This window comes from Dermacentor silvarum, chromosome 8 (assembly GCF_013339745.2).
Source record: "Dermacentor silvarum isolate Dsil-2018 chromosome 8, BIME_Dsil_1.4, whole genome shotgun sequence".
NCBI lineage: Eukaryota > Metazoa > Arthropoda > Arachnida > Ixodida > Ixodidae > Dermacentor > Dermacentor silvarum.
Genome location: NC_051161.1, coordinates 34,743,443 through 34,755,631, shown reverse-complemented (window position 1 = coordinate 34,755,631; position 12,189 = coordinate 34,743,443). Strand labels below are relative to the sequence as shown.

Sequence of the window (12,189 nt, the reverse complement as noted above, 5' to 3'; positions counted from 1 at the left end):
ACTACCCGAGCGCGCCACTGTTGGTATAGTAAAAATGCTGGAAAAGGGGTTTTTGTTTGCGTTTCCTCGTACCAGAATTGTTTTCTCGTACATTCAAATTATAATCCGATGCCACCATGGCTGTAGGTTGTGGTTAAGTCGTACTTTACCATTTTTTTCTGACGGATTTTACTGTGAGAAATTCAATTTTTGTTCACTAACACCTTGCGCCACACGAAGGGCCTGCGCGGTCGGGGTGGTCCGGGATGATTTTCTCTACCACGGACGCCGGCGCTTACGCCGACACCAACGCCGCATTTTCTGCGACACGGGGTCCTTAACGCTGTCGTGTTAATTTATATGATTGACCTTCAAGGCTTATCTGCAATCCACTCCATAATATAAGCATATTCCCCGCGCAGCCTCGTAATATTGCACACGACATTGTGTCTAAATCTCTATTATATAATTGCTGTGCTATTTTATTTTATTATTTTAATATCTGATGCCCTATTTTAATATAATTGTGTTGTTTATTTTGTTGCTTTTGTATAGTTTAGATCACAACCTACTGGTTTAAATAATCTCAAGTAGTGACAGTTCCCTGAAATATAAACAATATTACATAATTGCTATCTTTTTGTTTCGACACGCTATAAATCATTGCGTCCAAAGTTCGCCTTTATCTCTTGCCTACCCCAATTCGATAATTTTTGGTTGGTGCACGTGTAGGTATAGCAATCGGTATTAGTATTGTGTTAATTGTTTGTTTCTTCGAAATAACTTTTTCTAGCAAATGAACGTAATATTTCAAATTTCACGCCAAACTCCTGTAAATTGTCCTTAACAAAATGGCGCCTACAATAATCAACAGCTTTTCGTTTATACTTTAAAGATAAAACCTTCTGAACGTTGTGTTTTTTGTATAATTATTATTACATAATATTACATTTAATATTATAAAATAATACCGTAATTATAGTAGCAATTATAAAGAAGAATTGGCAAGAAGCAGCTGTGGCGCAACGTCTCGCCTTTTCCTTCTGCCTGCTTTGGCGGCGTATTTGCGTTGCGATGGCATCATTCTTCTCGGAGCCGGAGTGAAATTGAAGTCGCGTGTTTGCATTAGTTTTTTGAATTGCTGTTGGGGCTGGGGCTGCGTGATCGTCACTGGCGTCCTCCAGAGTGCCCACCGATCGGAAAGTCGTACGAACCGCAAGCTTTGAACGTCTGTTTATCGCAACATCGAAAGCGGCGGCACAGAAGACGCGATGTGAGCTCCGGTGGGAACAGCAGCCCTTTGTCTCGTAACGGTAAGTAAACGTTTGTTAGCGCAGCTAGCACGCGTATGTGTATTGATTATGAACACTATGTTGAGATATGTCAAGAGCAGAGCACGCCGCGAGGTTGCCGAATTGTTTGAAGCGCTTGGCCAGCCTGTCGAGGCCGGCGACAGCCTTGCGTACCGGCAGCTCAGTAAGCGTTCGCGACGGGCTAGCAGTAGCGTGCCCAAAAGTGAACCGCAAGCGAGCTACTCCGAAAGCGAGTATCCTAGCTTCAGTGCAGTAAGCGCAACGCCTGTTAGCAGTAGCGCGGCTACAGTCTATTGTTCAAGGCTGGTATTTTGTAGCGATGCCTTTCCGGATGCTAATGCCCCTTCGCGCTTTTCGCGCTTGGTCAGTGGTCAGAGCGACGGTCCGTTCACGTTATCAACTGGATCAGCTGGCCGTGAGTGGTGGATGTTAAGACTAGTAAATAAAGCATAAGGCATCGCTACAAAATACCGGCCCAGGTTGCACAGAAAGCAGCTCAGATTGTTCAGATCGTAATGCGGAGGTTTCCGTCGACTGGTGACTATCCGAAGCCGGTGAGGATTCAGAAGAACGGTTTTCCGATGTATTTAACGCTGACGTGCTGGAAACCGCAGAACGGGCAGGAAGCCAAAGCACTAGCAGCTAAAATTTCGCAGCTTCGCTTGCAAAGTGGGCTCTACAATGTAACATTACTCACAGGTCCCTGACACCGCCTCTCCGACTTCTAAGAGCACACGGGTTTTTCCGGAATCTTCCAAAAGATGCTAGAACTTTTCTGAAGACCCCCCGTGGGGCTGTCGAGGTATGTGCATGTGTAGCCTTAAACTAGCTTAAATTTCGTTGAGAAATTTGAAGACAGCACGCTTCCACTTCAAATGCACTTGCTACGTGTTTTGCATCTGCTGTTTGATAATGACAAGAGCATATGTAGGTGGAACGTGGTTGGAGTGGCAGCATGCGTATTTTGCACATTGTATACATCAGAGCATTTGGAGCACCGCCAAATTTTTTGTTATCTTTTTTATTGGCCGAGTTGTTGAGATGATAAAATAGTTTTGCTGGTGAGAAAGTTCGAGATGTAGTAATTTGCTTACTGTGTGCTTACAGCCCACAACTGAGGGACGTAGTAGAAAGTAGAGCTGTAAGTAAATTGTTATTTTACTTGGGGCAGCCAGCTGTGGGGATTCTAGACAATGTGATTCTGGGCACATCCATTATCGTAAAAATCCTTGAGCGTACAAATTCATTGAGGCTGGAACAGAGAGCAATATTCCCATACACTCCAAACGTAATAACTGCGGACAGAAGCTTCACCAGACGTGCGTTTTAATATCAAGGAAAAACACCTAGGGAAACCTATGAAGCTTTCATCATCTACATGAGGGGAGTGACTTGCGTCAGCCCGCCTTCGACCACACTCGTAAAGAAACTGCTCTACCTGAAATCTTAAGTTCTTTTCTCTCAGAAATTGTGTCTGACTTTTGTTTTTTGGGGTGTCATTAATCTTTCTGTTCTTTCTTGAGAGAACTTATTGCACATGATCATAAAACCACTTTCAATTGGTAGTATCAGCATGTGTTCTGTCATTTGTGTTGTTTGCACTGCTTTGCCTTTTCCTTGTTTCTATGATGCTTACTAAACATTTCATTTGGCCCTTTACAATAAGTGACCTCTGAATTGGAGCACAATATTATTCTATTGTTCATGCAACTCGCGGGACTCCTGGAAGGTAGCCTTGCGCTACAGATTCAAGAATCAGCGAAGAGTTCTCCCTAGGGATGGTTGTGTGGGTGAGAACCACACGAAGTTTGGGTCACGCAGGAAGGGCAGTGAAGAAACAGCCACAGTGGAGCTCCAGTGGCACAAAGTGCAAAAGATCGTGGGGGGCATTCCGCAGTGAAATACAATATGTTGATTTGTTTATCTAGGATGACGTGTAGCAAGCTAATGGTGACCATAGTATTTTCATTTGATAATGCTTTCAACTATTTCTAATTTTCACTGAGTAGAAGCGCTCAGAATTTAATTCTGTCTTTTTAGTGCTCTCTGTTTTGAGGTGGTATCAAAGTATTTTGGATTCGTGATTCAATTTAGGCTGGCCAAATATTTAACAAATCAATTTAGCTAGGCAAAACTAAATACCATAAATCAGAAAGACCAATTGCAACAAAATGCAAGGATACAGTTGAAACGAGGCCTTTGGGATACTAATAAAGTTATTTGGTGCTCGACCACAGTCCTTTGTGGGTTTGCTGCCTGTCTAGCAGGTGGGAACAAGGCCATATGTTAATCCACCTAATTAGCTATTTTCATGGTTGACGAAATCCTACGTAGTTGTGTGTTGGTGTAAATGTATCACATAAAAAGGATTGTAAATGAGGCCGTTAACTTTTGACAATACCTCTTGAACATTACTGAAATATTTCCTTGCATAGTGCAGGTGTATTTATGCTGCAATCAGCTATATTGGTGTTGCTTCCCTCAGGATGTTGCTATCTCTACAATAGCCGGAGAAGACGAAACAAGTTTTGCAATGCACACGGACTGGCTCAGTTGTGAATGTCACAAATGCTCCCCTAACGAGGATCAAATCAATGAAAGGATGGCCTTGATAAATAATATTCATGAGGCGAAGAGGAAGTACCCATACATGATGAGCTTTGAGAGGGTAAGTACTTTTGCTACTATGTATGAAACAGCATTTACATTAACTTAGCCTGCATGGTTGTGGAGGCGGCTGCATTCAAAAAGAACTAGAGCTTTTGTAAATGGTTTAAAAACTAATTTTAATGCACACACATGTTCTAGTGTACTAAAAAAAGACTACTGCTCTCTACATATTTATCTGATGAAAAAGTTAGTGCTCTAATGTATTCGGGCAGAAGACTCATTAGCTATGTCACCAAGGCTGTCCTTGCGCCACAGACGCTTGGCCATCAAAAGGTACACCACAAAGCAATGAAAGTCGTTCAACGCTTGTATGAAGACACTGGCATTTGTGATGAATACTGACTGAACTACATTGTGTGTGTGTGTGCATAGTGCTTATGTGTGAAAAATACTAGAGAACTGTGTTCAAGAGATAACTTTTGAACTTACCGAGAGCAAGACTTTCTTTTTTATTATTGCGATAGCAATTACATGGACACTCCAAAGCGGATTTCTGCCGTCGCCGTGAGGTTCCGTATGACGTCAACGGTGATGAAATCGCCGTATGCTGTATGTGCGACTGAAAGGGCGCGAGGGACGCGCACTTTCATGGCGAGCGAACACATGGCGGAAGACAAACGCGCTTCTGCGCTGTGCTCCATGAAGGGCTGCAGAATTAAGCATCTCTTTTCTCCTTTACAATCACCATATATATATATAGAGCAAATACGACTTCTTCCATGGCGTGAAAGGCCGGGGGGTGGGGGAAAGGAGGGAGGGGAGGCGACGTTTAGCTGCCGCACCAAATCCCTATTTATGTAAAAACGTTGGGAGACAGAAGGTGGGTAAAGACTTCCGGCGCTGCTCGACGAGTGTCCTGTTCAGATCTCATCGAAAACCTCCGAGCCACCCGCAGAGGCACCGGCAACAGTCACCAACGCCGGGCACGTTCGGTGCGAACGCGGGCACGACGACGGCGTCGACAACAGTACTGCGCGTTGCTGATGCTGCTGCATGTCCAAATTTATACAGCTGATAAAACTACTATGCTTACTCCGTATAGCTCTCTACTAATTTGCTATCGCAATTGATGCTTCGCCTTTCGGGTGAAACTGCGACAATTTTTTAAAACTTTTCTGTGTTAAGCGAAAAAGGGTAGTGGTGGCTAAGACATGGGGACAACTCGATTCATTTTTATTTCAATAAAAAAAGAGTAAACAATGAGCACCATAACTTGGTTTTCTTTTCTGTGTGACTAGAAATTTTCAGTTTCTCATACACCTTCAGAAGAAAAATGCCATTTCTATTTCGTGAGGTCAGAGTGCTCACTTGGATTGTTTACATCTGTCGTTTGCCAAATCTTCAATGTAAATTGTGTGCTTGTAGATAACATGATGGTAAAAATAACTGCTATGTATTTGCTTGGTTCTTGTAGTGCACTTCGGACACATCTTTTTTTGCAATTTTGCAGTGACTTTGCAAGACTGACTAAGATTGACCCATCACCTTGTATTGCAAAAGGGATCAACAAAATTGTGAAAATGGCAGAAATGAAACACATCCCTTGCGAAGCAAGTGTAATGGCATCACTTCAAAAGGCTCGTGAGATGTCACCGGAGAGGCTGCGAACACGACGTGAGTACTGTTACAAAGGCTTCATCGGCAGCTTTTAGACCTACACTCCGTGACATTATTTTTGCAGGGTTTCGTCTCATAGGCATAACATTAGAGTACATCTGTGTTCAATTATTTGGTTCTTTTAAGACAGTTCTTCAAGTTTTCAACTCATATCTTCTCTAAAACTTAAATTCTTTAATGGTAGGTTGTTTGATCTGTGGAATGGAAATAAACTGGCGTAGTGTTGCACAGTTACATGCGTAGATCAAGAATATTCTGTGCCATGGCAGGCACAGAATATTCTTGACGGGAAAGGTCTTCAAGGTGCAGTCGACATAAATAAGGGGATGTTACCCTAGCACCAGTGTTCATTTGCTTTTAGTGACAGAAAATCACAGCGTTAATAGTTTTCAAAACCAACCTTTGTCACAGATTTAGGGAACTTTAGGAAGATACTAAACAAGTGCATTAAAGTGTTCGCTATAAACCTTTCGCTTTGGAGGCATCCTAACAGTTGCAGCACTTCGGATTCTGTCTTTCAATGTCAAAGAACTTAATGGTCTGTCATCTTTGTGCAAGAGCAGATAAGTTTCTTGCGAGTTTGTTCTGCTACAATGAATGTTTAGTACCCATGAGCTTAGCTCAAAATTCATCATAAACGCACTGTGCTTTACTGTGATAGTTCTGCGTCAAACACGGCAAGCTTAATTTATATCGGAACAGATATCTGGGCCCATTAAAAAGGAATAAACGACTTTTAAATGGCCGACCTGAATTCCTGTGAAGATAAGTTCTCAGTCTGCGTAGTCAGGTCCACGTGATCTCTGAAAAAACTAGATTTTTCGAGGACATAACTGCAGCACAAGACCTCGCAAACAATTTCTTGCAACATGGCAGGCTAAATATAAACGCTGCATCGTGCATGCATGCACACAATGCAAAACGAAAGACGTGTCCCAATGGTGAACTTAGGGCCGACATACACTCTAAGGTGCATCTTATCTTGAGGCAGAAAAAGGTCTTATTTTGATCTGTACAAGAAAACTGAAGCTTTGCTCACGGAGGTATTGCATCTTTTCCTCGTATGATGCGCTTCCAGGAGTTTACGTGTGATCTTTGCTTTCATCTAGAATGTTAGCACTGTCAAAGTGCAGCGCACCATTTTTGCAACACCTGCAGTGCACACGCGAGTGCATATCTTAGTTATAAAGGTAAACATCTACAGAAGTCTGTCAGGCTTATTAAAAAATTGTCAGTAAAGGACGACTCTCCAGCCAAGATTTGATTTAATTTAAAACTGACGCTCGGAAAGACCACACATATCGTTCTTGAGCAGTCTTGTGTTGTGCTTTCCACCTTTCCTGGTCTAGGTCTCTTTGTTGTCGTGCTTGCCGGTGGCTTTGAAGGTCGTGCAGTTATACGCTTGGAAGTGCTCCCGTGGATTTGTTCAGGTTTCCTTGCATGGCTTGCATATACCACGATTCTAGGTAGAGCCTCCTCATGTGGTTAGCTTTAGTGCCAATGACACTGGTGCCGTCAAAGTTGATGCGATGGTCATGCTTCTCACAATGTTCTGCGAGGGCGTTGCGCTCTGCATTGAAACTGCCTACATCATTTTTGTGCAGCTGAATTCTTTCTGGGAAGTTCGTCTCACCGATGTAGGAGGTGTAGCACTCAGGCACAAGGCACCTGGTAAACTAATCATGGGAACTTCTTTTGGAGGCCGATCTTATAGTCGTGGTATGAGCCGCTGAAGCGTTGATGTGGGTTTTTGCACAACATGGATACCCTCCTTTCCCAGCACTCATGCTAGCTGTTTGCTTATACCATAAATGTACGTGACGGAGATCCGAAGGGATGGCTGATGGAAGGCAGTATTACTGACGGTTCGTGTAGGAAAGTGTTTGAGGGGTGTGTGGGCGCCCAGGTCAAGTTGTTGCAACACGTGGTGAATGAAGCTTCTTTTGTAGCCATTGTTCAAGAGGTCCATGATAATCGCTTTCTCCTATATTTTTCTCTCCTCTCTTGAACTGCAGATGGTCTTTTCAGTTGCGTTGCGACTACCAATGTATTGTGGGATATGGAGTGGTTTGAGCCAAACTGCAGGTATCTGCCGGTGTGTGTGTAGGCTTTCGATATACACAAAAACTCGAACAGTTTCCACGAGTTTCACTAGCACATCAAGGGAAAAGGGTGTTTTTTTTTACGTCATGTCATTTGCTGAACCCACCGTGACCAGCCTAACATGTCAGCCTATAGTCCTTAGAGAAGTAAAACTTCCACTTGCGGTTTTGTCTGTTGGCTACCTTACTTAATTCGTGTTATTTTTTTAATGATAGCAATTCCTTCCACAAGCATAGCTCGAAGCATTACCATTACACGATAATTACTGGTTAAACTTTTCACGCGAACAAGAACGCTGAGATTTGGATTCTTAGTGACTTTTGAAAAAATCAATATTTCATTCGTCAATAATTCACCGAAAAAAATAAACATGCTTGACAACAACCACAGGAAAAGTTTGTAGAATAAAAAAATGACCAAAGGTCCTACTCCCTAAATATATGGTTGTTATTCGAGGACTGCTGCTGTCTGGTAAGGGACGTCATAAAACCTTGCCATATGGTGCGCCTGTGATAGTTCCAAAAACTGCACTGAGATTTCATTCTACAGCTAGTGCTTGAGGGGAACACTTGCCAACTGGTGGTGCGCTTGGTTAAATCAAATAAATCACGTTGGACCTGAAGCAGCCATGACTTCTCTGGGCAAGAGAATCCACTGTATAATTTGCATTTGTTTGCGTTTTTACTGATGTTTTTAAGCAGTGTTTCTTTTCAGGAAATTTTTACTTTTCTTAAGCAATTGTTGGTTATTATCTTGTGTATTTGCTACCTAGCAACATATGGCACATAAACATGGTAGATAAATACCATATACGGACAATGGCTGCACTATTGTATAGGTGGCTCCCCCAATTTTGGGAGCCAATAATATAAAAACAATCTTAAGAATCATATTTCAAACAAAGTAGTGAAGAAATACGTAAAGCAAGTACTCTAAAAGCATAAAGGTGTTCCCCGGGGAGCTGCCAGCTACTATTATGAATGCACAGCATGTTGCGTCTTCCGACTTTATACGCTAAACCTTACTGGCATTTCCAATGTCAATGGACTGAAGAGATTATTTTATTTACAAGGGGGGTGACGACCAGGGCCTGAGCAAGCATAACATTACTGGAATTTTGAATGCCAATGGACTGGAGAGAGACTACATTTACAAGTGTGGTGATGAGCAGGGCCCGAGCAACCACGAAGTAATAGCGACAAAGAACCTGAAATATGTCTTGGAACTAGGTGCCAGAAATAACATGAAATTGTATAGGACAATAGTTCACCAAGAATTTATAGTTTAAGGACCAAATTTTTGCATGCATATTTTCTTCTAAATGATGCATTGGACATTAATATTCATGATCACCCAGTATTATTGGCCTACGAACGCTGAATAATTTATAATTGAATTTATTCCATGATGTTTGTTTTGATTTCATCCTAACGATGCCTGTGATGTGTAGTTGGTGTTTAGGTCACACAAGACAGCAAGAAAGCTGCAATATAACTGCTGATACATCATTTGTGGTCTATAGCTCTTGAAACGTGTTTAAGCGTTGTAGTGAATTGAAACTATATCAGTGATTATATTGTCGTTTTTTCATGTCTTGCGTGACCTCAACTGCATGTCACAGCCCTCGTTGGATTGATGAAACTGAAATTGGAACATGAGAAAATACTTCTTTCTGGGGTTTTACGTGCCAAAACCAGTTCTGATTATGAGGCACGCCGTAGTGGAGGGCTCCCGAATAATTTTGACCACCTGGGGTTCTTTAACGTGCACTACAACGCAAGCACACGGGCGTTTTTGCATTTCGCCTCCATCGAAATGCGACCGCCACGGTCGGGATTCGATCCCGCAACCTCGTGCTCAGCAGCGCAACGCCTTAGCTAACTGAGCAACCGCGACGGGTAACATGAGAAAATAAATTCAAATAATAATTATTTGGCAATGCGAATACCATATGGCCAACCATTTATTATGTCTACCGCATCATTTAAAAGAAAAGAAGAAAACATGCGACTAAAATAAGGTGTCTACTCCTTTAAAAATTGAACTGAAAATGCCACTTTCAAGTAAGGGCCAATCACCTTCCTAAATTGCAAAAAAGTATTTATTTATTCAATATATATATGCCAGATAGTTTCCAGTGTTGTCCTCAGTGTTATCACATGAAGGATTATGGATGCAATTTTTGCTTCTGCCTTGTAATGCACTCACTTTTTTGTGAAAGTGGAATTTAAAATGGCATGCACAAAACAGCTTGGAAGAGAAGTGCGCTGTTTTAGTTCTCAGCAATGTTTAAATTAAGCAAATTCTGTGCAAATTTTGGCCTCAGCAAATCCTGTGGAACATATTTATTATAAAATAAAGCCTCCATCTCAAGAAGTCTGGACACTGCCGAGTGTGGTCCCAAAATTTGCGTCGGGCATAAACCAAAATTGGGTCCATAAATGTCAACTAGCCATTTGTATTGTTAACATTGTTTTTTTACATTGAAATCGTGTATAACCTGCATATAGCTTTATAAAGGGTGAATAAGTAGGAAGAGGTGACAATATACTATTCATGGTCTGTTGGTGATGATGCAATATTTTTCTTGCCACTACAGGACCCGAGCGTTCCTGCAACCTCTTGCATCGTATTTTCTGGAGAAGACGTTGAAGAGGCTGACCTCCACATCAAGGTGGACCGCGAGATGTTTGCAGTGAAAAATGGGGAGGAGGGGCTGGCGGCTGTTTTATCTGCTTACTGGCTCTTCAATATCCAGTCCGACCGCAAGCTGTTCAATACTCTTCTCGTGTTGGAGCGCCTTTTCCTTGGGCTCACATTGAGTACCCCTAGAGTAGTGGCTACAAAGTTCTTGAACAATGTTGCCAAATATGTGCCATGTTTAATGTGCTGAAGCTGTGCACTGTTACCTCATCATGAGTTTAGCTGTAATTTTCAGGTGCAAGTTTTGTTTTGTCTAACCATTTCTGCAATACATATGAAGGAAGCCAACAGTCACCGATAACAAGGCAAGCTTATGGCAACGCTATTCGTTTTTTTTATTTGCAGTGTTAGTAGTTGGAAATTATTAGTGTAATTATTTTCAGATGTGGTTAGTTAGGATCCCACTGGCAGCATGTGGTTTTCTGCTTTCTGATCATTTACCTGTCAGCCATAAAATGATTACACTAACAATTTTCTATTGTCAGCACCACAAATTGTTAAAAAACTTAGAAGCATTCTCCATGTGGGGCGTTCCTTGGTCTCGGTCACTGTTGGCATTTTTCATATGCGTTACAGAAAGGCTTAAACTATTCAACACTTTCTTATCTAAATGTTACAGGTAAACTGTCTTTTGTATTACATCATTAGCTCTTTTTAACTTTCAATAACTAAGCAAGATTCTAGTCGTAAAAAAAAATAAAAGCTCTAGAAGGTTGATACGTACTTCTCGCTTATTACGTAGTTACGAAAGCTGATCTCATATACTGTTGTGGTAGGTCAGCGGAGTATACACGATGCTGCGGATCATTTCCCATATGCAAAGTTAGCAACTGTTCTTTTTGAAGTTGAATGCTGTATTAAAATAGGTCAGGTGATATGTATTTGTGTTGCGTTATTTTACTGACGTTCTTAATAAATTTACTTTGATACCAAAACTATTCCGCAATCTTATGTGTACAAAAACCCACCTGTGCCACGCATTTCTCAAATGAGCAAGAGATGACCAGGTGCTGTGTAGTGTATATTCTCTGCCTTTGTTGCAAGGGAAATATGACTGTTACAGTTCAACAATCGTATATTTCCTTGGAAACGAATGGTCCCTATGCATTGTTTTCCTGAATCAATTTTTTGTTTGCATGGCATGCATGTCTGGATGGAGACCAAGCGTCCATCTCCTGGGCATGCATGTGTGCAGGTACGCAGGAGCCTTGGATTGATGCTGTGCATTTTGGTCCACAAATAGGTGTATAGCTATACAACATTTATGAAATGCGTGACAAGTGTCATTCATGGATGGGAAAGATGCATATTGTCCCACTACATATATATATATATATATATATATATATATATATATATACATTGTTTTGTCCAAATATCAGTTGCTAGCAAGCGGCCTGTCACGCGGCATTGTCTGCGGAGTAGAGCATTCTACCTTTGTGGACACATTTGCGGTCGTACATCAATCCTCGGCTTTTGCTTCTCGGGTGAATCAATGTAGAGCACCCTTCCAGCACCCATTTTATAGGGTGTTATGGTGAAATAGCACCCTTTAGTAAGGGTGCGACCACTACACCCTTTAAAATTTTATGCTGTGCACCCTTCCTTAAGGGTGCTGGCCTCTGCACCCTTTTCTAGCACCCTTTTTTAAGCACCCAATAGGTGGCAAAGGGTGTTCGTCTGGGGACAAGCTGATTTACACCCTTATGGGTGAGAAATTGTTTAGTGTGTATATATATATATATATATATATATATATACATATATATATATATATATATATATATATATATATACAGGGTGT

General features: G+C 41.6%; 1 long non-coding RNA gene across 3 annotated transcripts; it reads left to right on the top strand.

Annotated features, from left to right (window-relative positions):
- The first annotated feature begins 1,045 nt into the window (after nucleotides 1–1,045).
- Nucleotides 1,046–11,070, top strand: LOC119461008 (uncharacterized). 3 transcript variants are annotated; one of them, XR_007468530.1, is made up of 5 exons: nucleotides 1,046–1,292; nucleotides 1,992–2,094; nucleotides 3,778–3,960; nucleotides 5,413–5,576; nucleotides 10,282–11,070. It is a non-coding gene; the product is annotated as an uncharacterized LOC119461008 (long non-coding RNA). The 3 variants fall into 3 exon arrangements; XR_007468531.1 differs by lacking the exon at nucleotides 1,992–2,094 and adding an exon at nucleotides 2,400–2,433 and having other exon boundaries at nucleotides 1,049–1,292; XR_005193914.2 differs by lacking the exon at nucleotides 1,992–2,094 and having other exon boundaries at nucleotides 1,052–1,292.
- The last annotated feature ends 1,119 nt before the right edge of the window (nucleotides 11,071–12,189 follow it).